The following is a 23,913-nucleotide window of genomic DNA, read 5'->3' on the forward strand; positions in this document are numbered from 1 at the left end:
TTCCCTCATTGATCCCCTAGGAACACATAGTTGACACCCCTTGAACAAAAATTAATTATTCAAAGTACAATTACAAATTTCACTATAGAAATTTTTCTTGTACCCCTTACGTACCTTATAAATATCTACAAGATCTTCATCATTAGCATATGGGTCCTTGAAGATGTTAATACCAATTCCCTACAAGTGACCCTCTTGTATTGTGAAGAGTCTCCTACTCTAGACATCAGCTTCCTTGTTCTGTAATCATTTCTTGTGCTTGATGTGAAAGCTGTATGCTTGTAGGTAATCCATTCACCTCATATGTTTGCTACTGAGCTTATCTTGAGAGTCAAGGAAGTTTAGGGATTGATTGTTTGAATATACCACAAACTTATTTGGAAGCAAATAATGCCTCCACTTTCTTAATTATTTTACTAGAGCATATAAATCTAATTCATGAGAAGAGTACTTCCCCTTTTCATCATTGATCTTCTCACTGTGGAAATCCACAAGCCTCCCTTCTTAGCTTAGGATTTCCCAAGTAGCTAGGTAAAAGTACAAAGTTGTGCCACCTTTCAGGGTAACTAATCAGAATGACTAGATTTGATTATTTCTATCTAAAAATAAATTTTATTCAAATATATGATCTTGATAAATTCATTCCAGATAAGTTATCTATGGTCTCATAGTTTTCCAATTGGAAATGTCTTTTAAATGCATCTTTTATACTAGTTTGAATCCAATTACTAAAGAAATATAATTATTTCAAAATTCTGGCATTTCAAAAACTCTTACTATTTTTTATAATATTTTTTAATGACTTATAAGCACCATTTTGTATAGCTCAAAGTCAAGAATATTACAAGATATAGTTTATAGTGTTTTAGTTAGATATAGTTTATTATAAATAAAAAATCTACAAGCACATAGTTAACACTCTAAAATATGTCAATTTTGAGAGAAAAAACATTAAATCATATGGAAAAAATTGAAATTATATGATGTTCTTGAGGAGAGAGTCATCTTCTAGAATGTATAATATTTATTCTAGTCAGCATCTATTTGTTTTGAAAAATGTGGTGGGAGATAAAAACTATCAATTTGAAGTGAGTTGAAATTTGAATCATTATAAAATAGATAATATAGGTCTAAGGCCAATTTTTATTTTTAAATGTTCTAGATATATATTTTATCTATAACATAGTCCGAGATCAAAGTGAAATAAGTGTATTTCCATATAGATTTGTGCTAGGAACTAGACCCCTAATTTTTAGCATTTTTCAGCAACTAAACAATTCTTTATAAAATAATGAAAATATATCAATTCTTATTCTAAATAATTGTTAAAAATTATAATCCTAAACTTGATCAATTTCTACACATTTTATTAGTTTATATCATTTTCAAATTCTAAATAATAATGCTAGTTTTATATCATTGAAGGTTTCCAGTTATACTTTTATTAGCCTTTTCCATTACAAAAGGGTGATATTGGTTTGTGGTTTTACCTAGCCACAATGCTAGCATCACACTCTACTGTCAAGAGCTTTTCAAAACTAAGTAGAACTAAAATGGATTGAATAGCTATCCTCTTCTTGAGAATTTCAAACCCATTGTTTTCTTGAGGAATCCAATGAAACTTTTTCTTCATTCCACACTTGATAGTGTCTAACATAGGAGCACAAATAACACTAAATTTTTTGATAAATTTCCTGTAATATTGGGCCAAGCCATGAAAACTTCTCACCTCTATTGTAAATCTTTTGTGTAGGATATTTTAGGATGACATCCACCTTACTTTGATCCATCTTGAGGTTCCTTTGACACAAAACAAACCCAAGGTACACTAGCTCTTGCTTCATGAAATCACACTTCTCCAAATTTATCATTAGCTTTTCTTCATGTAATCTCTTGAAAATAATTTTTAATGATTAATATGCTCCTCCCTAGTTTTACTAAAAATCAATATGCCATCTAAACGGACAACAAAAAACTTACCAATGTATTCTTTTAATACTTAATTAATGAGCCTCATAAAAGTTGAGGGAGTGTTTGATAAGCCAAATGGCATTGCAAGCCATTCAAATAAACCTTCAATGGTCTTGAAGGTTTTTTTCCACTCATCCCCTTCTCTTATCCTAATTTTGTGATAGCCACTTTTGATATCTATCTTGGAAAATTACCTTGCTTCCCCTAAATTGTCCATTAGGTCTTCACTCATAGGTGTTTGGAACCTATACCTAATAGTGATTCTATTATTGGCTCTTGAATTAGTAAAAAGTCTCCAACTTACCCCCTTTTTGGGTGCTAAAATAGTGTGTACAACACAAGGGATTCTACTTTTCCTAATTAGGATTTTCTTAGAAATTTTGTCATTTTGTTAAGGGGTCATTCTATAGGTAGCTTTGGTGGCAAGGGTGGCTCCTAGAATAAACTCAATTTGAAGGCAAACAAATCTCGTGGAAGGTAGGGTAGTAGGTTGTCCATCACTGACAATGTCTGTGTACTCATCAAGTATTTCTTGCACGCCCTTAGGTAGCTCTATTTTATTTTCTACCTTGTCAAAAACTTCTCGCTTGGGTTTCAATATTAAGGAAAATCCTACTCCTTCTCCTTCCTCCAAGGTCTTTAACAACTCTTTTTCACCCACCATAAGAACATTAGGACCTGAAGATTTCACTTCTCCCTCTTCTATTAAGGATTGAATCATGAATATCACACCATCTTTCTTGAAGGAGTATGAATTTGTGGTTCCATCATACATTTCTTTTCTATCAAACTTCCATGGGCTTCCTAGTAGAACATGACATACATTCATAGCTAGAATGTTACATAATACCTTGTCCTTATACCTTCCTCTTGAAAATCCCACCCATGCTTGTTCAATTACAAGAACGTGTTACCCCTTGTTTAGCCATATAACATTATAAGGATTATTATGTGGAATTATTTTCATATTCATTTTGCTAGCTGCGTCCTCTAACACAATATTATCTCTAGAACCTGATTCTGTGATGACCTTACACACTTTTCCCATCATCTTGCACTTCACCCTAAATAGCCTTCTTTGGCTCGATTCTTCTTTTATGGGTTCTTTAATAAATGTCCTCCTTATCAAAAATTTACCCTTCTTTTGGTTTTAAGAGTACTTCAAATGGTTTGTTATTGTTATTAGACTCTTCTTGCACATAACTAACCCATTTTACCTCTACCTCTAAACTTGGTGTCTAATTTCTTCCTATACTTCTCTTCCACTTCCATTGCCAATTTGAAACATCTATGGACTATTGTAGGTGTGCATAGATTGATTTCTTCTTATATGTTCCATTTCAACCCATTTAGATACCTAACCACCTTAAAAGACTCTTCCTTTTGGATCCCTAATCTCAAACAGAACCTCTAGAATTTAGGTAGGTATTTTTCCTTTACCTTAGCTACCATGGCTTTCCAATTTACGATGAGTTTCTTTCCTTGGTAAAAGTACAAAATTGTGTCACTTTGTAGGCTGATTTATTAGAATGACTAAATTTGAATATTTCTATCTAAAAATCAATTTTATTCAAACATATGATCTAGGAAAATTCATTCTAGCTAAGTTATATATGATGTCACAGTTTCCCAACTCGATATATCTATTAAATGCATGCTTTATACTAGTTTATATCTGATTACTAAAGAAATAAAATTATTTCAAAAAACTGAGAATTCAATGACTTACTATTTTCTATGACATTTTTTAAATAACATATAAACACCATTTTATAGAGCTTAGAGTCAAGAATATTCGCATATGCATTTTATAGTGTTTTAATTAGATATACTATATTATAATTAAAAAATTCTACAAGTACATATTTTAACACTTGAGAAGATGTCAATTTTGAGAAAGGAAAAAATATTAAATTATATCAAAAAAATTTAAAATTTATGTGATGTTCTAGAGTAGAGAGTCCTTATCAAGAATATATAATTTTTCTTTTGGTTATAATATTTTTTTTTTGAAAAATGTGGTGGGAGATGAAAACTATTGATTTTTGTGAGTTGAAATTTGAATCATTATAAAAGATAAATCATAGGTCTAAAGCCAATTTTTACTTTTGATTGTTCTACCTATATATGTTATATATAACATAATCTAAGATTGAAGGGAAATCAGTTTATTTCCATATAGTTTTGTGGTGGGAACTAGACACCTAATTTTCATTATTTTTCAGCGTCTAAAAATTTGTCTTTAAAAATTAGGAAAATATATCATTTCTTATTCCAAATAATTATTAAAAATTATAATCCTAAACTTTATCTATTTGTACACCTTTCATTAGTTTACTTCATAATCAAATTCTAAATAATACTACCAGTTTTATGTCTTTGAAGATGAATAGTTATACTTTTGTTAGCCTTTTCCTTTATAAAAGGGTGGCATAGGTTTGTGCTTGTACCCTCCCATCTTCTCCCTCTCTTATTGAAGTTAGTTTCACCATGTTAATGTTGATCCCCTTAGCCTAGAGTTGGATACCTTAATCTTTTGTGCTTCATTAATATCTTCATACTTGAAGTGGTTTTCCATCCCCTCAATCCATTATATCACAATTTTAGTGTCCATCTTTCCCCTAAACAAAGGGATTCCTTCTAGGGATTTCCCACCAAATTCATTGGTGGCTTTTAGTAATGGTTCCTCAATGATGCAGAGCATCACCTTGGAGAATTTAGGAGGAAATCAGTCAATCAACTAAATTTGCATCAAGGGGTTTGTGCACCTTCATGATCAATTATTAACTTCCTCAAATTGTTATCCTACTAACTCTTTTAATATGAATTCATAAAATGAAATTCCATAGGAACTTCTCCAATTTCTTATAGTAACATTACTTTCCTGCACAAGCTTAACTTAAAGCTACTAAGTTTATTTGTTGAAATTGATACACATAGATCACTTGATCCCTTTTCTAATATAAAACAAAATTTCAAGCCAAATACAAAGTGACTACCCAGCAACACTTTTCCAGTTTTGGATTTACATCACCTTTATGCAGACATGGATATAAAACCTAATAACAAACAAATCATTGAACATGAGATTTTTTGTCTCTAACAATATTAGTAAATTCAAGGTTCATACCAAACCTTACCACATCAGATATTATTTATGACATTTTAACATGACGATGAATACATTTATATATTCACCAAATTTACAGATTACCTTCCATGTGGACACAACTACAAATAATAATGAAAAAAAAGAGTATATAATACATGACCCCTCCACGATCTCAGAAATAGATCATAGAGAGTTTAATAGTCTTACATCAACAAATGTGACCCTCAAAATAGTAGGTTTTTAGGTTTGATAACTTGGAAAACTGATTTTATAAAACAAATGCCTAAACCTAAAAGTTATAAATTTTAATTTAGAACTCAATGGATGTTTTGTTATACAGTCAGTAGATCAATGACATGTTCTCAAAATTTAGAATAATGAATTAAAAGGGAAAATGAAGAAAACACATATATACCATTCATAGACTCACAAATAACAAAAAACACCAACTCTTCCTATTCCTTCTAATGTATCTAATCCTCCTTCTCGATTACACAATCTCCCTTTTGAATACTTTCTCAATTTTGATAGTGGGAGATGAAACGCAAGCCCAAAAGAAATAAAATAATAATTTTTTTGAACCATGAGGAATCATAAATCAGAATCTGCCACCAACTTCCTTTAGTTATCAATTGCATAGCCAACCTAATTATTAAAAACACCCCAAAAACACTTAAAGAAAACTGACTCAACATAAAATAAAAACTCACTTTGTCCTAAGTGGCTATACTTGGAGAGTTTACCGAATCATTACTCCATTTATGCCACCACATCATAGGACATTATTACAAACATTAAACTTTAAAACATTTTTAAAATGACATTAAATTTCTTCATAGTTCCTACACTTCCTATAGCATCATTAACCATGTAGTTCTTGTAGCATAATCTATCTATTTTACTTCTATAGGATACTCCCCATAAGAATGGATCTCAAGTCTACTTGAGATGAGATGTTTTAGTGATGAACCATGCTTGTTGATTTGTTTTGCATCCATCCAAATAGCTTATGTTGTAGGTTTGTTCTTCTATTTGACTAAATACTAGGTATATTATCTCCTTCGAGTCTTCTTTATCTTTCTATTAAGTATCTTCTCCAATTAAGGTGTTGCTAGATTGGGTACTTGCTACAAATTTTCTATTACTAAATCCTCATGTGTTGGTTGTGTTTTTGAACCTTTGTATGGTGTGAGATCACAAACATTAAATATGGGTTAAATACCCAATTTCTAGAAGTAACTGAATCTTGTATGCATTATGTCCATACTTTTCTAAGATTTGACAAGGACCAACCTTCTTAGGTAATAATTTATTATGATTTGTTTTTGGTAATCTTTCTTTCTTCATATATCCCCACACTAAATCACCAACCTTGTGTTGGTGTCTCAAAATGTCATGTTTCAAAAACCTAGCGATAGGAAAAAAATACATCTAGGTGAAGTTAATTCCCATATTTAACATACTTATTCAAACACTAGGGCCAACTATAAGGCTTTGAAAAACCTAGGTGAGTGTACCTTAGATTAATTCATATGGTACTAGTGCTAAAACATACACTTGAATCTAACAAAGCAAAGAATGCCCTTAATCTTCTAACACTTATGCAAACAACATAGACATGAAATAGCTAGAATCATGACATATGAACTAGATAATCTAGGCGAGGGAAACTCTTTTCAGCTCTTAAATAGAATTGGAAAAGTATTTTATTATAATTTGATTTCAACATAACCAAGATATGAAAAACACAACATGTTGATCCTATAGCTGATTGCTGCCTTTTCTATTGGGAAATTCCACAAATCATTAACATACATCCTTGGAAATCATTGACACATTTCATATATCACAACTTCTAGATCTATCAATTCACCTTGTGGTTCAAACATCTACATCTTTCTGAATCTCATACTCAACCTATCCTTTCATGAAATCTACAACCCTATGATCAAAAATTAAGCATTTATTGACTGATTTCTCACATTAGTGGGAGATTTCTTAGCATTCAATCAGATATGATTTCCTTCTACTTGTCCAAAATTAGTTTAACTTCTTACACTAACTTTTGTGTCTTCTTTTCTGCCACTCCCACCTTCAAATTCAAACTTTGCATTTCTGATTTTTCTTCCTCAATATGATTTTCAGCATAATTTTGTGATTTATCTTTGAGTACTAGAATCAATTCAAAAAATAGACACTTCTTTCCTTTCACTTCCTTTAAGAATTCTTTCTTACCCATTACCATAATCTTAGCCTATGTAGCTTTTTCTTCTTCTTCACTTAGTTCAGTTAGAAATATTAATTCAATCATCTTTCCTTCTTCGTAATGGTGTAAGTGTTATTTACTCCATCATGTTGTGCCTTTGGATCATATTTCCATGCACTACCAAAAAGTAAGTGTCATGCTTCCATATTAACAATATCAAACAACAATTTGTCTTTGTATGCTCTAGTCTAAAATTCAACCAAAGCTTGTTCTTCCACTATAGTTTTTTGTCCTTTATTCAGCTAAGACACTTTGTTAGGATATGGATGAGGTGTTCTTGGTAATTTTAACTTCCCCACCATTTCAAGAGCTATAAAAAGTCTTGTGGAACAAGAGTCTACCAATACCTTAAAAACTTTCCCTCCAGACTTCAAGTAGTTCTCAAAATGGATTTCCTCTGTGGTGGTTCTTCTTTTATAGGCATCTTTAGAAATTTTATTTTCATCGTGAGAGCTTCTCCTCTCTTTGAATAACCATAACTATCTAAATCATTTTGTGAATCAACCTCTTGTGTAACGTGTATTCTCTTTTCTTGATGAGTACTAGAGCTTGCCTTTTTTGGACATGTGTGCACCATGTAACCTTCTTGGTTACAATTATAACATCCTATTGTTCCATTTGTTCTTCATAGTGATCTTTCTCTAAAATTTTGTCTTCTACCTCTAAAACTTTCTCTGAAATTATCAAACCTGGTTGATTCATTATATTTTTCAGTTTGGGCTGAAAATTTGGGCTTCTTCCTCAAAATGTGCCTCTTCCTTCAAATGACTATCTTCCTCTACTTATGTTGCTAAATTCTCTTGTCTTCTTTCGATTTTCTCCTCCACTTTCAAAACTAGTTAATAACACTTATCTGCTATGTTAGGACTCAACAATTACTACTCCTCTTCTATGTTCATTTGTATTCCATTTAGGTATCTTGCTACCTAGGCACTCTCAAGTTTTGGCAATTTTGATCTTAAACTCAACTTTTGGAATTCCTTTGTATAAGTGGAGATATCCATATCTATTTTTCTAATATTCCACCTCTTTTGGTGTAACTAAACTTTATAATCTTCTAGGAGATAAGCCTCTTTCACCATAGACATCATCTTCTTCCATGGAAAAATCTTCTTCTTGTCTTCCTTTACCCTTTCTTCTTGTAGAAAATTCCACCATCTAAGGTTCTTTCCCTTCACCCTAGATCCTAGACTTAGATAACTTGACTTGCTATGATTATGAAATCTTCTTACATTCAAAGTAGTTCTCTAAAGATTCAATCCACTCCAAAATTGCTTCAATATCCATCTTACTTGTAAATATAGGTAACTCTATAGCTTTTCCTCTGAAAGCTTTCAAATATTTAATGAATGGCTTCTAAGTTTTAGATAACTCACCATCATCATCATATTCATGTGTTCCAACTTGTTTTTAATTTTTTCCAATATCCCCTAGACTTATATATTCTCTTTCCGATAGAGTTCTTCTTTCTCCTCAACCTTCTTTGCTAACTTTTCATGGGTCACCATCTTTCTTGATCCTACTGAGGAATTTTGATTAGATATATAAAAAATTTAACTTCACACAATCCAAAGAATCCTGCTCTAATACCAAAAATGATGTAGAGCCTCACCTTGGAGAATTAGGAGGAAATGAGTCACTTAACAAAATTCACGTCAAGGAGTTTGTGCACCTTTAGGATTGATTATTAACTCCCTCATCTTATTATCCTACTAACTCTCTTAATACCAATTCATAATTTGAAATATGATAGAGACTTCTCACATTTCCTGTAGCAACATTACTTTCCTAGGTAAGATTAACTTAAACTGAACACTTGTTCATGGAAATCGACAGACATAGATTACCTAATCCCTTTTTTGATGTAAAAATGAATTTCAATCCAAATACAAAGTGACTACCTAGCAACACTTTTCAATTTTTAGATTTATACCACCTTTCTATAGACATGGATTTAGGACCTAATAAGAAAAAAATTATTGAATATGAAATCATTTGTCTCTGACCAAATCTATAATTTAATCGTTCAAATTGAACCTTACCACCATCACATATTATTTATGTGATTTCAGCATGTTGTTGAATACATAAAGATATTCACTAAATTGAGAGATTGTCTTCCACAAAGGCGTGAGCAAGAATAACAACGAAAAAGAGAGTATATAATACATGAGCCCTCCATGATCTAATAAATAGATTAGAGAGACTGTAATAGACTCCCATCAACAAATGAAAACCTCAAAACCATAGGTTTTTACATTCAATAACATAGAAATATGTTTTTATGAAACAAATGACTAAATCTGCAAGTTGTAAATTTGGATTCAGAACTTGATGCATGTTTTGCTATAAAGTCATTAGATCAAGAATATATTTTTAGGATTCAAAATAATGATTTAGAAGGGAAAATGAAGAAATCACACACATCCAAATCATAGACACACAAAATACAAAAGAAAAAACTTCAACTCTTTCTATTCGTTCTACTATATATCCAGTCCTCCTTTTTTATTACACAATTTTCCTTTTCAATACATTCTCATTTCTAAGATTGGGAGATGAAATGTTAGCCCAAAAGCAAGAAAAGAAAACCATTTTTGAATCATGAGGGATTACACATCAGAATCTATCACTAACTCGTAGTAGTCATCGATTACATAGATGGCATAGTTATTAAACACACATAAAAAAAACTTAAAGAAAACTAACTATACATAAAATGAAAACTCAATCTTTCCTAAGTGGCTATACTTGGAGATTTTATCGAATCACTACTCCATTTATACCACCACATCATAGGATTTTATTACAAACATTAAAATTTATAACACTTAGAACATGACATTAACTTTCTTCATAGTTGCTATATTTCCCATAGCATCGTTAACCATGTAAGCTTCTATAGCGTAATCTATTTGTTCTACTCTTGGAACACCCATTCAATGGAGGGCTTGGTTCAGGAATGATGTCTTCATCATCAACCTTTCCTTACCTCTATTAGTAGTTTATGTTTATCTTTCTTCTTAGCTACCTCAACAAATTCCTCTAGTTTTATTTTTATCTCCCCTTGTGCTTCCTCTAGGAGGCTACTCCTTTCATTTTTCACCATGTTGTCCTTCCCTACTAACTCTTTATTATATAAAGATATGCCACTAGCCACAAATCTTTGGTGGCTCTAATACCAATCTAATGTAAAATTGGATTGCTTCAAGCCATTTCCTTCAGTAAGGACTCATCTAGGCCTCTCTTTTAGCCTACTAGGGTTCCCCTTGTCATACTAACCTTAAGATGATAGCTATCTTATCCTCCACACTTCACTATCTAGTTACACCATTTTTTTGCATCTTACATCCATCATGGAGACTTTCCAACTTGTTCGCCAAACTCATAATTTCAACAAGAATGGTGATTCTATCTTCAACATGGAGTGAGGGATTCAACTTGAGGGATTCTATACTTTCCCTATCCTATTGGTCTCATTATTAGTAGGTTTCTCTTTTGATTCCTTCAAATTTGGCAAAACTATGATAATTAGGAGTAGTTGAATTAGGCCTTCAAACTTGGTTTGTGGACTAGAACTCCTGATTTCCCTTAACAACATTGGAAATAAATTACCAATATGAATACCCTTTATGAGGAACTTCAATATTTTTAGTTCATAGGTTATCAACTTCTCCATACACTACTTTGCTACTTTCATGCCTAAAATTAAGGTTTTCAAGCATTTCATATCAACACTTACTAGGGTCCATTGAAACATTTAACTAACCTTATCTTGAAATCTTCTCTTCTCACACATATCTTTCTCATTCATCCCACCTCCTTCTAAAGCTATTATATTGAGCTTTCTATCACATTCAATCTATCAAAAATAGCTTTCTAGTACTATGATTGCCTAGCCATACATCAAAGGCTTTCTTAGGGCATCACTTGAAAAATGGAAACCAACCTTTTCTAGACTTCTCCTTTTCTATGTACACTATACAAGGACTACACATTCACATCCCTCAAGGCTATCATGATTCCATGGTGAGGATTCATGGGGGTGCGATTTTTCATAAAACTATTAAAAAGGAACAATAAACTGGATAAAAATAAAAGATTTTTCAACTATAACCATATGGGTTCCTATCAACTTGAAATCTAAAAAAATACGTGGAATTAACCTAAACTACAAGGATCAAGAAAAAAAAAAGTCCTTTGATCTATTGAAGTGTTCGTGTAATCAAAAACACCAAAATTGTAAATTCTAGAACAATATTTTCATGGCTTTCACATTCAAAATTTTCTTACTAAGATAACCAAACCTTGGAATTGGTATCCTTCATGGTTTTATAGGTTTTCTTAGAGGTTTCAAAGAGTTATCCTAACTATCAACTCCATTATGATGACATGCAACTTCGTTGTCACAATATTGTGATGCAAATTTGCAAAGTTGTTGACAAGACCTTAGACACTTGGAAACTTCCAAATAGGTCTACTATGGCCTCTTTATGAGCTCTAACCATGATTTAAATTTCAAAGCATCAAACCATATGATTTGGACCACTTTGACCTAATTGAAATTTTTTGAAACAATTGACATATTTTTGACATCTTTCCCAACATTGTACTAAATCACAACATATCACCTCCAACCGATGAAAAAAGATGTAAGAACACCATAGAAGAAAAACTGAACTCAAAACCAAACTTTCTCTATACTTCTAGGGTATAGGACCCATAATCTTAATCTTGTTTCCTACAATCCCAAACAAAAAGCAAGCAAAAACATCTAGAATTGATTGAGCCTAATCAAATCCATCTAGGAGAAAACTCACATGACCTTGTTAGGTCAAAACACACCCAACTAACTTTTCTAAGGTTAGTACAAGCCAAAACCCAAAAATAAGAACTAGCACTAGGAGTTAGCCTAGGTACTCTTGCACTAGAAAGAAGAAAAGCACCCTCTTCGGATTTGTTACTTACCACATTTTCCTACTTTTTCCCTTCTATTTTATCACCTTCATTTTTCTTTCGAGTCTAACAATATTTATTCTTATGCGCTAGCTTCTGATAGTACAAACAATCTCTTCATCCTCTAGATTGAGAACTCTTTCCCTTTGACTTTCCTCTTTATTTCCCACAATTTCTAGAATTACTTCCTCTCTCATTACTTTTGCCTCTCATTTGCATGTTCAAAGAACTTCCTAATGTAGATCTACCTAAGGTTTTCCTACAATTTTCCTCACTTAAAGGAACACCAACAACATCATTATTTTTTAGGGTATTAGATATAGAAACAAAATTACTCATCCATTACGAAGTCATTCCAACTTTCTAACAAAGAACATAAAATCAATAGAGCCCTTATTTCTTCACCAAAAATAACACTCAGAAAATATGACTTACTAGTAACAATATTAAACTCACTTAAATGATCTACAACTAATCCACCTCCTTCGATCTTCATATTAAATAAATGCATCATGAGAAATACCTTATTTGAAGTAGAGAGCTCTTCATACAATTTTTTTAGGGTTTGCATAAACTCTTCCTTCATCTTCACTTTTGTAATTCTAAATATCACTGATGGTGCTAGGCATAATCAAATGCTTCCAAGTGCCTTTCTATCTAAAATCTCTCAATCCTCATCTATCATAGTTACATGTTTTTTGGTTTTTCCTTGCAACGGCTTCCATAAATCCTTCTGATAGAAATAGTCCTCCATTTGTATTTTCCATAACTAAGAGTTCTACCTATTGAATTTCTCAACCTTAAACTTACCCTTGTCTTCAATTGCTCCAACTCAATCATGAGACTTTCCTATATAGGATAACTCAAAAAATGACCTTTCTCTGATACCACTTGTTAGGATTAACCACGAAAAGAAATAAAAATTACACGCAAATAAAACCAATATTGGAAATAATAAATCACATAGAAGAGAACACAAGAGACCATGATTTAACACGCTTCATACAATCCCTAGGCTATGTCCACCACACAACGAGTCCTATATTGTTACTATCTAGTGATTACAACCTTATTAGAATCTATAATCTTTTACAACTCAATACTATCACAAGAAGCAACTATCATATCACACCTTATGGAAAATCCCTAACCTTAAGCTATTTTCTACATGAAGTACTTTTGCTAATTTAGGGCTAAAATTAGTTACAAAATGTCAGCCAAATATGTCTATAAAATAGCCCCAAAAAAATTATGAAGTATCAAGAGTACTTCCTTGATTAGTCACCACAAACTAATTGTCTTAGTGGATCCTTCTTCGTTTTACAACTCCTAATAATGTTAGCACAACACTTAACAAGGTTGGAATTTTCTCATATGGATTCAAAGTCTCCTAACAATTGTTAATTGTATTTTTGGTGATATGGAAGCGTGTTCTAAAAATTGAGGAGTTAATCAAGGAGTTAATTATGCATGTAGTTGATGATCATCAATACGTACATGAGGTGATCAACCAATAAAAAAATTAGAAGGACTAAGAGGAAAAAGGGATTAATCTAGATCATTGATCATAATCTAAAAGCTTCACCAAACAACTATTTAAAGAGGGTTTAATGAATTTGATGTTTGGATACAAAGCTAGAGGTGAATTCAGGAAGCTAAGTGTGAAGAAACAGTAAGGAAACTAAGAAGTGTAGAGAAAAGAATATTGAAGATCTATCATAGAGAAGTGATGTCAAATTTTAAAGAGAAGGTCTATAATCAGCATTTAAAGTGCATATCAAAAGATCAATATACTAATAAATTTTAACATGTGTTTTAGGGTAAATCTCTAAACAAATTGGTCCTAATAGGCCTATGTATATCTCCTAACGAAGTGCTCACTTAATTTTTTCGTTAAAATCCTTTAATCAAGGTATACTTAATAGTATTGTAAGATATTAATAGGGTAGATCCCTCATAGCGTAGATCATTAGAAGTGATCAAACTTTGTAGCCCTAACATCCACACTTTATTACTACAATAGTGAAAATTTTGTGGGTGTCATCCCCACTGAAATTTTACCATCACATTGGAGGGTTTTTGCATTACCAAATCATTTTGATATGTATTGATTCATTCCTTACATATTTCATTGATTTTACTATACTTTAGATAATATATTAAATGTTGATATATGACATTGTATACGAATTTTAATGTTAAGGAAAAGATTAGTGTGTTGAATTATTTATGAACATGGTTGATGTTTGAAGTGGTAAAAGTTTTAAAGATCTCATTTCAAGGTAGACCTAATAGTATTGTAAGATCTTAACAAGGACTACTCCTCACAAAATAGATCCTCAAAAGTGATCAAACTTTGTAGCCCTAACACCCACACTTTATTGTTGGATAAAAGCATAAACTAGTGTCACCTTTTTGTAAATGAAAAGGCTAACAAAAGTATAATTGTTCACCTTAAATGACATAAAATTAGTATGATTATTTAGAATTTGAAAATGAAGTAAACTAATGAAATGTGTAGAAATTGATGAAGTTTAAGATTATAGTTTTTAATAATTATTCAGAATAAGAATTGATATATTTTCCTAATTTTTACAGATAATTGTTTAGTTGCTAGAAAACGTTGAAAATTAGGGGTCTAAGTCTCATTACAAAACTATATGAAAATAAACTTATTTCTATTTGAAATTAGACTATGTCATCAATGACATATATAGCTAGAACAATCAAAAATAAAAATTGACTTTAGACATATATTTCTATTTTATTGTGATTCAAATTTCAACTCACCCAAAATTGATAGTTTTCATCTCCCACATTATTTTTCAAAATAAATCTACTCTAACCAAAAGAAAATTCATACATTCTAAAAGAGGACTCTCTCCCCTAGAACATCATATAATTTTTCAATTTTTTTTTATATGATTTAATATTTTTTTTTGTCTCAGAATCAACATCTTTTTGAATATTAAAATATATACTTTTGGATTTTTTTTAATTACAGCATACTATATCTAGTTAAAACACTATAAAATCTACATGCAAATATTCTTGACTTTGGGCTCTATAAGATAATATTTATATGTTACTATAAAAATATCATTAAAAATAGTAAGATTTATTGAAACGTCAATTTTCTAAAATAACTTTATTTCTTTAATAATTAGATACAAACTAGTATAAAATATGCATTTAATAGATATTTCTAATTGGAAAAGTGTGAGACCATATATAACTTAGCTAGAATAAATTTATCTAGATCATATGTTTGAAAAAAATTGGTTTTTGGATAGAAACACTCAAATTTAGTCGTTATGATAAGTCAGCCTAAAATGTGACACAACCTTGTACTTTTACCCTATTGTAATAGTGAAGATTTTTTGGGTGTCATCCTCACTACAGTTTTATAGTCACCTTGGAGATTTTTTGCATTACCAAATCATTGTGATATGTATTGATTCATTTCTTATATATTTCATTGATTTTATTATATTTTAGATAAGATATTAAATGTTGATATATGGCATTACATACAGATTTTAATGTTAAGGAAAACATTTATATGGTGAATTTTGTATGAACATGGTTGATGTTTGAAGTGGTAAAAGTTTTATAGATCCCAATTCAAGGTAAACCCAATAGTATTGTAAGATCTTAACAAGGAATACTCCTGACAACATAGATCCTCAGAATTGATAAAAATATTTAGCCTACCATGTACACTTTATTTCTAAAATAGTGATGATTTTGTGGGTGCCATCCCCACTCCATTTTTATCGTCACCTTGGATGGTTTCTACATTACCAAATTATTGTGTTATGTTTTTATTTGTTTCTTAGATATTTTATTATATTTTACATAAGGTATTAGATGTTGATATATGACATTACATACATAATTTAAGATTAAGGAAGAGATTTGTGTGGTGAATTATGTATGAACATGGTTGATGTTTGAAGTGGTAAAAATTTTATAGATCTTGATTTACCTCTCCCACACCCTTAGCATCTTACTTTACCTATTATATTTCCAACAAGTTCATAATTTTTGGTAGAACACATATGAAATGTAACTGCCCCTTTGCAAAATAATTTCACCAATTTTTCATCTAGCCTCTAGTATAGATCTTTTAGTATAAGATCAACATGATTGGGTGAAGGAACTTTGACATAGCTATCCCTTAAAACTAGAATTCTTCTATGATATAGAGGAGGATATAAAGAAAATAAATAAAGAATACCAATAGTAGTTGGCCAAGTAGAAAGACCTTTCTAGAGTAAATATTACTTTGATGGATCAAAATGACATAAAGAAGCATGCAAACACTATTCAAGACTTTATCTCAAGAAGGGAATGGGACTTATCCCCTTAGGATTATATTTTTGTAGTCCCCATGGGTTCTTCAATTGGGATTTTTAGACATATTTAGGAGTTCTCTCTTGATGTAATCAAATCCATTGGACTATCCTAAATTGTTGGTCAATCATATTGTAAGCCTTTTTTCTGAAATTATTCATTCCATAAAGTGAGGACCTCATTGGTCAAACTATGTTTAAAGACTTTATAGTGTGGAAAGAGGATAAAATTTTATTAAAAAATGTCAAAAAATTCAAAAGTTTTCAAAGTTACTTGTGCAACTTCTCTTTAAAAATGTTACAACATGTTGTTCAAATGATAAAATAATTCAAAAATATATGGATGTCAATTAGGATATTTGTAAGAAGGGTATCTATGCCTCTTGGATTTCAAGAAAATCTATTTTTGAAGAATTGCTCTTGAATCAATATGATTTCTCTCTCTTTTCAATTCCTTATTCATGTTTTTTGTTCAATTATATTCTTTTTATGGTCCTATATAAATTAGAAGACGATAAACCATAAATGGATATTTATATAAGAGACGTGCTTTTATTTCAAGAACTATATTATTAATAATCTATTAATACATTTTATGATATAAGTGAACTTGTGGAAATTATTTTTTAAACTAACAACTTAGCCTTTTCACATGAAAAGGTCCCTATCACATCATTACACCAGTAGGAAAATATAGTTCTTTCTGAAATGATAGAGTTTAGAGTTAGCTATAGTTATCAAAGAAAAATTACAAGGATTCAATGGCCAAATTTTCATATTAGGCCAGACATCTATGTGACGAAACACATAACAATTGTTTGAAAATAAATGAGTTGCAAACCTAAATTGGAGAACTTTAGTAATTAAAGATTGATGGATTCGGTGGCTATGAGATGTTATTTAACTGTTCCAAGTGGATATTAGATTGGGTGTAGGAGTGACAAAGCAATTTCTTTATAGTTTAGGCCTAACTATATATTAGGCCTTTGTGATCAATCCTTGTGAACCAATCATCTGATTGGACCCAAACCTAACTTTGAACCATGTTTGAAATCCTCATAAAGTGTATTTATAAATGTCCTTAATTTTTCTCTATTATAAAGGAGGGGAAAGTTTTAGTCCAAAAACATACTAATAAGGCCTAATAGATCTAATATGTTTAGTAGGATAGATTGACCAAACGAAGATGTTGGGATTGTTTGGAAGGCCATTTTGTGTGGAAACAAGTCATTTGATGTAGTCTTGTACCATTTTTATAGTCTCCATTATCTTGGTGAATCATTGCAATATAACCCTTAAATTGAGGATTTGGATTCTTCAAGGAAAATGACCTCACATATACAAGTTGGATTTGGTGACAATTTTGTTGAATGACATTTAGCCTTATAAGGTTGCAAACGGTTGAAATGCCCATGCCTAGCTCTTGCATGAAACATTGTTTCCCACTTTTACAAGATGCATAATTGAAGTCCTAAAATAAGTAGGGTCAATAGTAGTTGAAAATATCTATTAGTTCTATGTTATCAAACCTTGTACATAAGTCAAATATTTCTAGTCTTTTATTCACTTTATTAGTAACATTTATATCAATCTTCAAAAGGAATGTTAGGTGCATTAATGCCCCTAACAAAAAAATCTCTCATTAAATCACAAATATATCGGTGTAAGGCTAATATAGTACTAAAATAGGAAACCATTATGATAGTAGAACATACAGAGGATACCTTGGTAAATATGATGATTACTTACCTTGGTAAAAAAACATATTGCTAACAAAAAATAGTATGTTAACAATTATGTTAGCTAATTATATCGATTAATTTGAAAAAACTTACAATTAAATAACATAATTAGAGTTAATCTTGGTTAAAGGAAAAAAACTTGGAATTGGAAGATTTAGGATTAAAGAAGCTTCTACATTTTTGCAAATTTCTATGATCTTTCCCTACGTTTTACTATTCTGCCATTTGATTAATCAGTGACGCGAGGGTTCTGTCGTGGTGGCTACTTTTCGCGATGTCAATGAGGGTAGTGGAGGATAATTGGACACCTTTATGCTTTCCCTCAAACTACGTGATCCACTTCCCTCTGCTACTCTTAATGACATTCACATGGCTGAGGTAAACAAGTCTGCCAAACCTATACCAGGTAAGGTGTCTTCTATGATCCCCAAAGCTGTTTTAAATGACAATGTCACTTCCAATCCTCCCATCAATGATCGACCTAAATCATTTTCTAAGGTTGTGGCTCAATTTGCCTCCATTAACACTAAGGCCAGGTTTGAATGTGCTTGCTCTAGTGTCAATGAAGCCCCCGAATGTAGTAAGGATTCCTTGGTTTCCCCTTCTCCCTTTTCAATTGTTCCTAACCCTAAAATGCTAGAAGAGATTGTGAAAGAAAATGATAGATTAAAAAGCACTGCTATTTATTTTACACTATTGAACTTGATAAGTGTCCACCAAGGAAATTTATGGATGATTGGTTCCATAATTACTGGAATTTAAAGTTAGGGTTCCACATATAATTATGTAGACAAATCCAAAAGGGTTTGTATGTGATCTTCTTTTTCAATCATGATGCCCAGAAAGAGGTTCTTAAAAAAAACTATTGGAATGTGGGAAATACTTCATTTAGGGCTCTCGCATGGTCACCAAATGCTGTCCATGAAGAGATCCTTGCTCTATCAGCACCCAAGTGGATTCTTGTTAAAAATATTCTACCATTTCTGTGGCATTTTCTACCACAACTTCTTGAACCTATAGGCAAGATTATCAGGATGGATGATATGGTAAGACTTGCCCCACATATGGATGCCAAATTTTTAGCATCACTCCTTCCTAGTAAGGATATACCTATAGATATCTTTGTTATTATCTTAGGAGAAACTTTCATCTGTCCTATTGAAGTTCTGGAGGGTTTAAATGCATGTTATTTGTGTCGAAAGGAGGGGCATCTTTGTAAAGACTGTTCTATCATTAAGAAGAAGGTTGGCAAAAACCCTAACCATTCTCAAGCTTCAAAAAAAACCACTTCTAACCCTCCTATTGCCATTTTCCCTCCACCTGAGGGCACCACTAGTGAACCGCCTCCTACCTCATCCCAGCCGCCTTCCATCTCTGGCTCCAAACTGCTCCCTAATCTCGACATGGCTATTAATCTTAACATGGACGATGGCTTTGTTGTTGTTTTTAATAAGAAAAGGAAGGGTAATAATTTTTCCCAATCAAAAGTTGTTGCCTCCATTCCCATTATCACTGCTAACCATCATTACTCTTTTTCAGCTGCCCTTGTTAAGCACAATTACTCTGATAAGCCTCAAATTGGAAACATTATTACTAACTCCCATGCTAAGGTAGGCATTCAGAAGCTTCCTCCAAAAGTTTTCCAAGAGATTAGGGAGGATTACACTCTGGAAATCATCCCAGTCATTCCCAGTACTGTTAAATCATCAAGCATCCCCTCCATGGATGTTGATGCCCAGTCTGAGTTTGAAGATGATCCTAATACTGATCCTTCAACCATTAAACATAGAGGTAGGCCCCCTAGCTCTAGAAACAAGTCCTCAAGGCTAAAGATAGGTGAGACCCTGAATAAATCTATGCCCCTAGTCGATCAAGCTGGGAATATATGCTCCACCCCTCAAAATGTGTCTCAATGAACTACCTATCCTAGAATGTGAGGGGCTTAGAATCACCTAATAGGAAGTCTGTCATCAAAGGTTTACTTAACTCTGTTCATTCTATCAATATCTTTATGATGGAAGAAATCAAGGCTGTTGGTTTCACTCTTGAATCTGAATTAAATTTTATATGGAAAGATTTGATTAAATTCTTTACTAACCACACTAGAGGAAGAGGAGGAATAGCCCTCCTCATTAACCATAAATGGGAAAATACATAACTGATAATGAGTGTTCTCCCTGCCAAAGCACTGTTTGGGTTACTATGCAATATGATAATAAGATCTTTGGTGTTTGTGCTATTTATGCTCCTAACAATCCTAAGGACAGAATTGTGCTATGGAACTAGTTAATAAATCTTCCTGATATACTGTGGCTTTTCGATGGAGATTTCAACATGGTTAAATCTCAAGATGATAGACTTGGAGGAAACCCCTTTCATTGGAAGGATAATGAAAAATTCTTTTGGAATAGACTTTTAAACTCTAAAAATCTCTTTGATCCTATTGCTAGCAATAAAAATATTAACTCTAGTATATGGCACACTTGGTGCAATTTCTAGCAGGGCAACTCTCAAATTTATTCTAGGCTTGACCGGTTCTATGGGAACAAATACTTTTTTTCTTTTTCTTCTAACAGGTCTAGTAATATTGTTTAGGCTATTGCTACCACATTGTCTAATCATCAACCCATTTGCACTAAAGTTAATTTTGGCATTGGTCCCTGTAAACCCAAGTATGGTGGTAGTAAGTTCATTTTGAACTCTAGTCTCCTCTTACATGAAGATGTCCTTGCTGCCATCCAGATTATTAGAGGTATCAATAAGGTCAACCTTCAACATTTGTCTGATCGAGAAAGATGGAAAACTAATCTCTCAGCTTGGAGAATATTTATGCAAACCATTGGCCAAAAGAAGGCTAAAGATTATAGATTTGTTGAGAAGCATTTGTCCTCTAACCTTCAATTTTTTGAAAATAACATCCAAAAAGATTCTTCTAACATAGATCTCCTTTCTCAAGCTATGTTACCAAGGATGCTCTTAGGAGGCACCAACAAGTTAAGATTTGTGGTGCTAAGATTAGATCACGGGCTCACTGGCTCCAATATGGGGACAAGGGCTCCAAATTCTTTTTTAATCTCCTTAAGCATAAATGTTGTAAAGATTTCATTGACAAACTTTCTATCGAGAACCAGGATATATCAGACCCTGAGGTTAATCATCCAGGCTTTTGCTGATTATTACAAGAATTTTTTTGCTTCTAAGGACTCCTCTGAGGCTGACGTTCTTAGGAACAATTGTTCTACTCTGATCCCTAACAAGTTGGACTTAATGGACATTGCTGACCTTTCTAAAGACATCTCTATTGATGAGATTGAGAAAGCTATTAAGGCCCTTAATAATGACAAGGACCCTGGCCCAGATGGCTTTCCTATTGAATTCTATAAAGCTAACATTAATTGGATATGTAAAGACCTTCATGAGTTATATTCTAAGGCCTTGTCTAATGGCACCTTAGGTCATCACATCAACAGGAGAATCATTAAGCTCCTTCCTAAGGATGGTGATAAGGCTCTCATCAAAAATTGGAGACCGATTACACTTCTTAATGTTTCCTATAAGATTTTGGCTAAAATTATGGCACTTAGATTGGTTAATGTTCTACCTAAGTTTGTTAATGCTACCCAAATGGGTTTCATCAAAGCTAGATATATTCTTCAAAATCTTCTCACTAGTTGGGAAGCCATGGAGTGCTCTAAATGCTCCCATTAAAATTCTACGATGCTTCTCCTTGATTTTGAGAAGGCCTATGATAGGGTTGAGTGGAAATTTATTATTATGATGTTGGAAGCCTTTGGCTTTCCCCCCTATTTTTGCAACATAGTTAAGGTGCTTTTGAATGATGCTTCTACCCAAGTTGAAGTTAACGATGTCCTCTCTACTCCCCTTTCTCTTGGGAGATCCATCAGATAGGCGTGCCCGTTGGCCCCTTCCCTGCTTTTGATTGCCTCATAAGCTCTTCACTATATCCTCAGGGATAATTCTTTGACCCCTGAAGTTAGAGGCATTACCTCCCTAATGATGATGAGCTCATAAATTGTCAATTTGTGGATGATACGGCCCTATTCTTTGAGCTTCCAAAAAGTAATTTTAAAGCCATGCAAGATAAACTTACCTTATTTTGTTCCATTTCTAGTGCCCGAATTTCTCAAGCTAAGTCCATTTGTTTGGGTTGGGATGAGCAGCCTCCCTGCTAGTTTTCTTAATACAATTTTCAATGGGGGGCCCCCAACAAAGTCACTAAATACCTTGGGATTCCTTTCTCGGTTCAACCTGCCCTCAAAGACATGTGGTCCTGGGTTAAAGAGAAGATTGATGAAAAGTTGAATAAATGGCACAACAGGGCTTTGTCCCTTGCTACCAGGATCCATGTGTATCAAAAAATGTTGTCCTCTTACACTGTTTACTATTCCTTTGCCTGGCTATTTAACAATTATCAAATTATGAAAATTCAAAGGGCTATCAAGTATTTTCTTTGGTCTGATGGGAAAGGAACTAATAAGATCCATTTTGTTAAGTGGGCTTGGTGCCACACTGACAATATTCTTGGGGGTATTGGGCTAAAGGATCTTAAGATTTAGGGGATTGTTATGTCCACTAACTAGATCTTTCACTCCATGGAGGGTGGTAGTCCTTGGAAGGTGTTGGTTATAACTAATATTGAGAGAGGTGTTCCTAAGAAAGCTAGATCTTGGAATAACCTCCCTTTTTGTGATCTTATCATTGGAATCTTTCCTATTTTGGTTCAAGGTTTCACTGTTTTCAAATCTATATGGAAGGCTTGGGACCATGTTAGAAATTTTATCACTAACAAGGACTTTCATAACAATAATTAGCTCCATGGTGAAAGATCCATTTGGTGGAATCTTCACCTAAATGGTAAACCTTTAGCCCTCTCCCAAGGATGCTCTGCCAGATTGTGGGCTAAGAAGGGCATAAAGCAATTTATTGACCTCTTTGAGCATGATCATCTTATTCCTTGGGAGGAACTTAAAAGAAACTTTGACATTTTGGACTCTCAAAAGAAGACTTACAACATGATTGTTCAAGCTTCTGGTAACCTTCCTATTATTTGCGATGTTGACTCTCATAGGCATTTGAAATCTAAATGGCCTGATGGAGTTATCACTAACAAGCTTAAGGCCAAGAATATTTACAAAGTTATTGATCAAAACACTCATATTATTGACCATATTAATGATGTATGGTATTCCTCTCTTAATGCTAATGTGTGGAAAAAATATTTTGATATGTTATGGAAGAATGTTGTTGAACCTAAGCTAAGATGTTTTAAATGGTTAGTTTTGTTGGATAAGCTTCCTATCAAAAAAAGTTTTTCTAACTCTGATACTTGCAGCTTGTGCAAACTTCCTGAAACTAGTAGGCATATTCTTTTTTATTGTATTTTTCCTAAAGAGATATGGCACATGTTTGGTTTTTTTATCCCTTTAATGTTAATATTCTCAACATTATTACTGGTTATATTTCTATTCTTCCTAAAGATACCAATTTATT

Source organism: Cupressus sempervirens, chromosome 7 (assembly GCF_028749045.1).
Source record: "Cupressus sempervirens isolate cs-2001-9-10 chromosome 7, ASM2874904v1, whole genome shotgun sequence".
NCBI classification, from domain to species: Eukaryota; Viridiplantae; Streptophyta; class Pinopsida; order Cupressales; family Cupressaceae; genus Cupressus; species Cupressus sempervirens.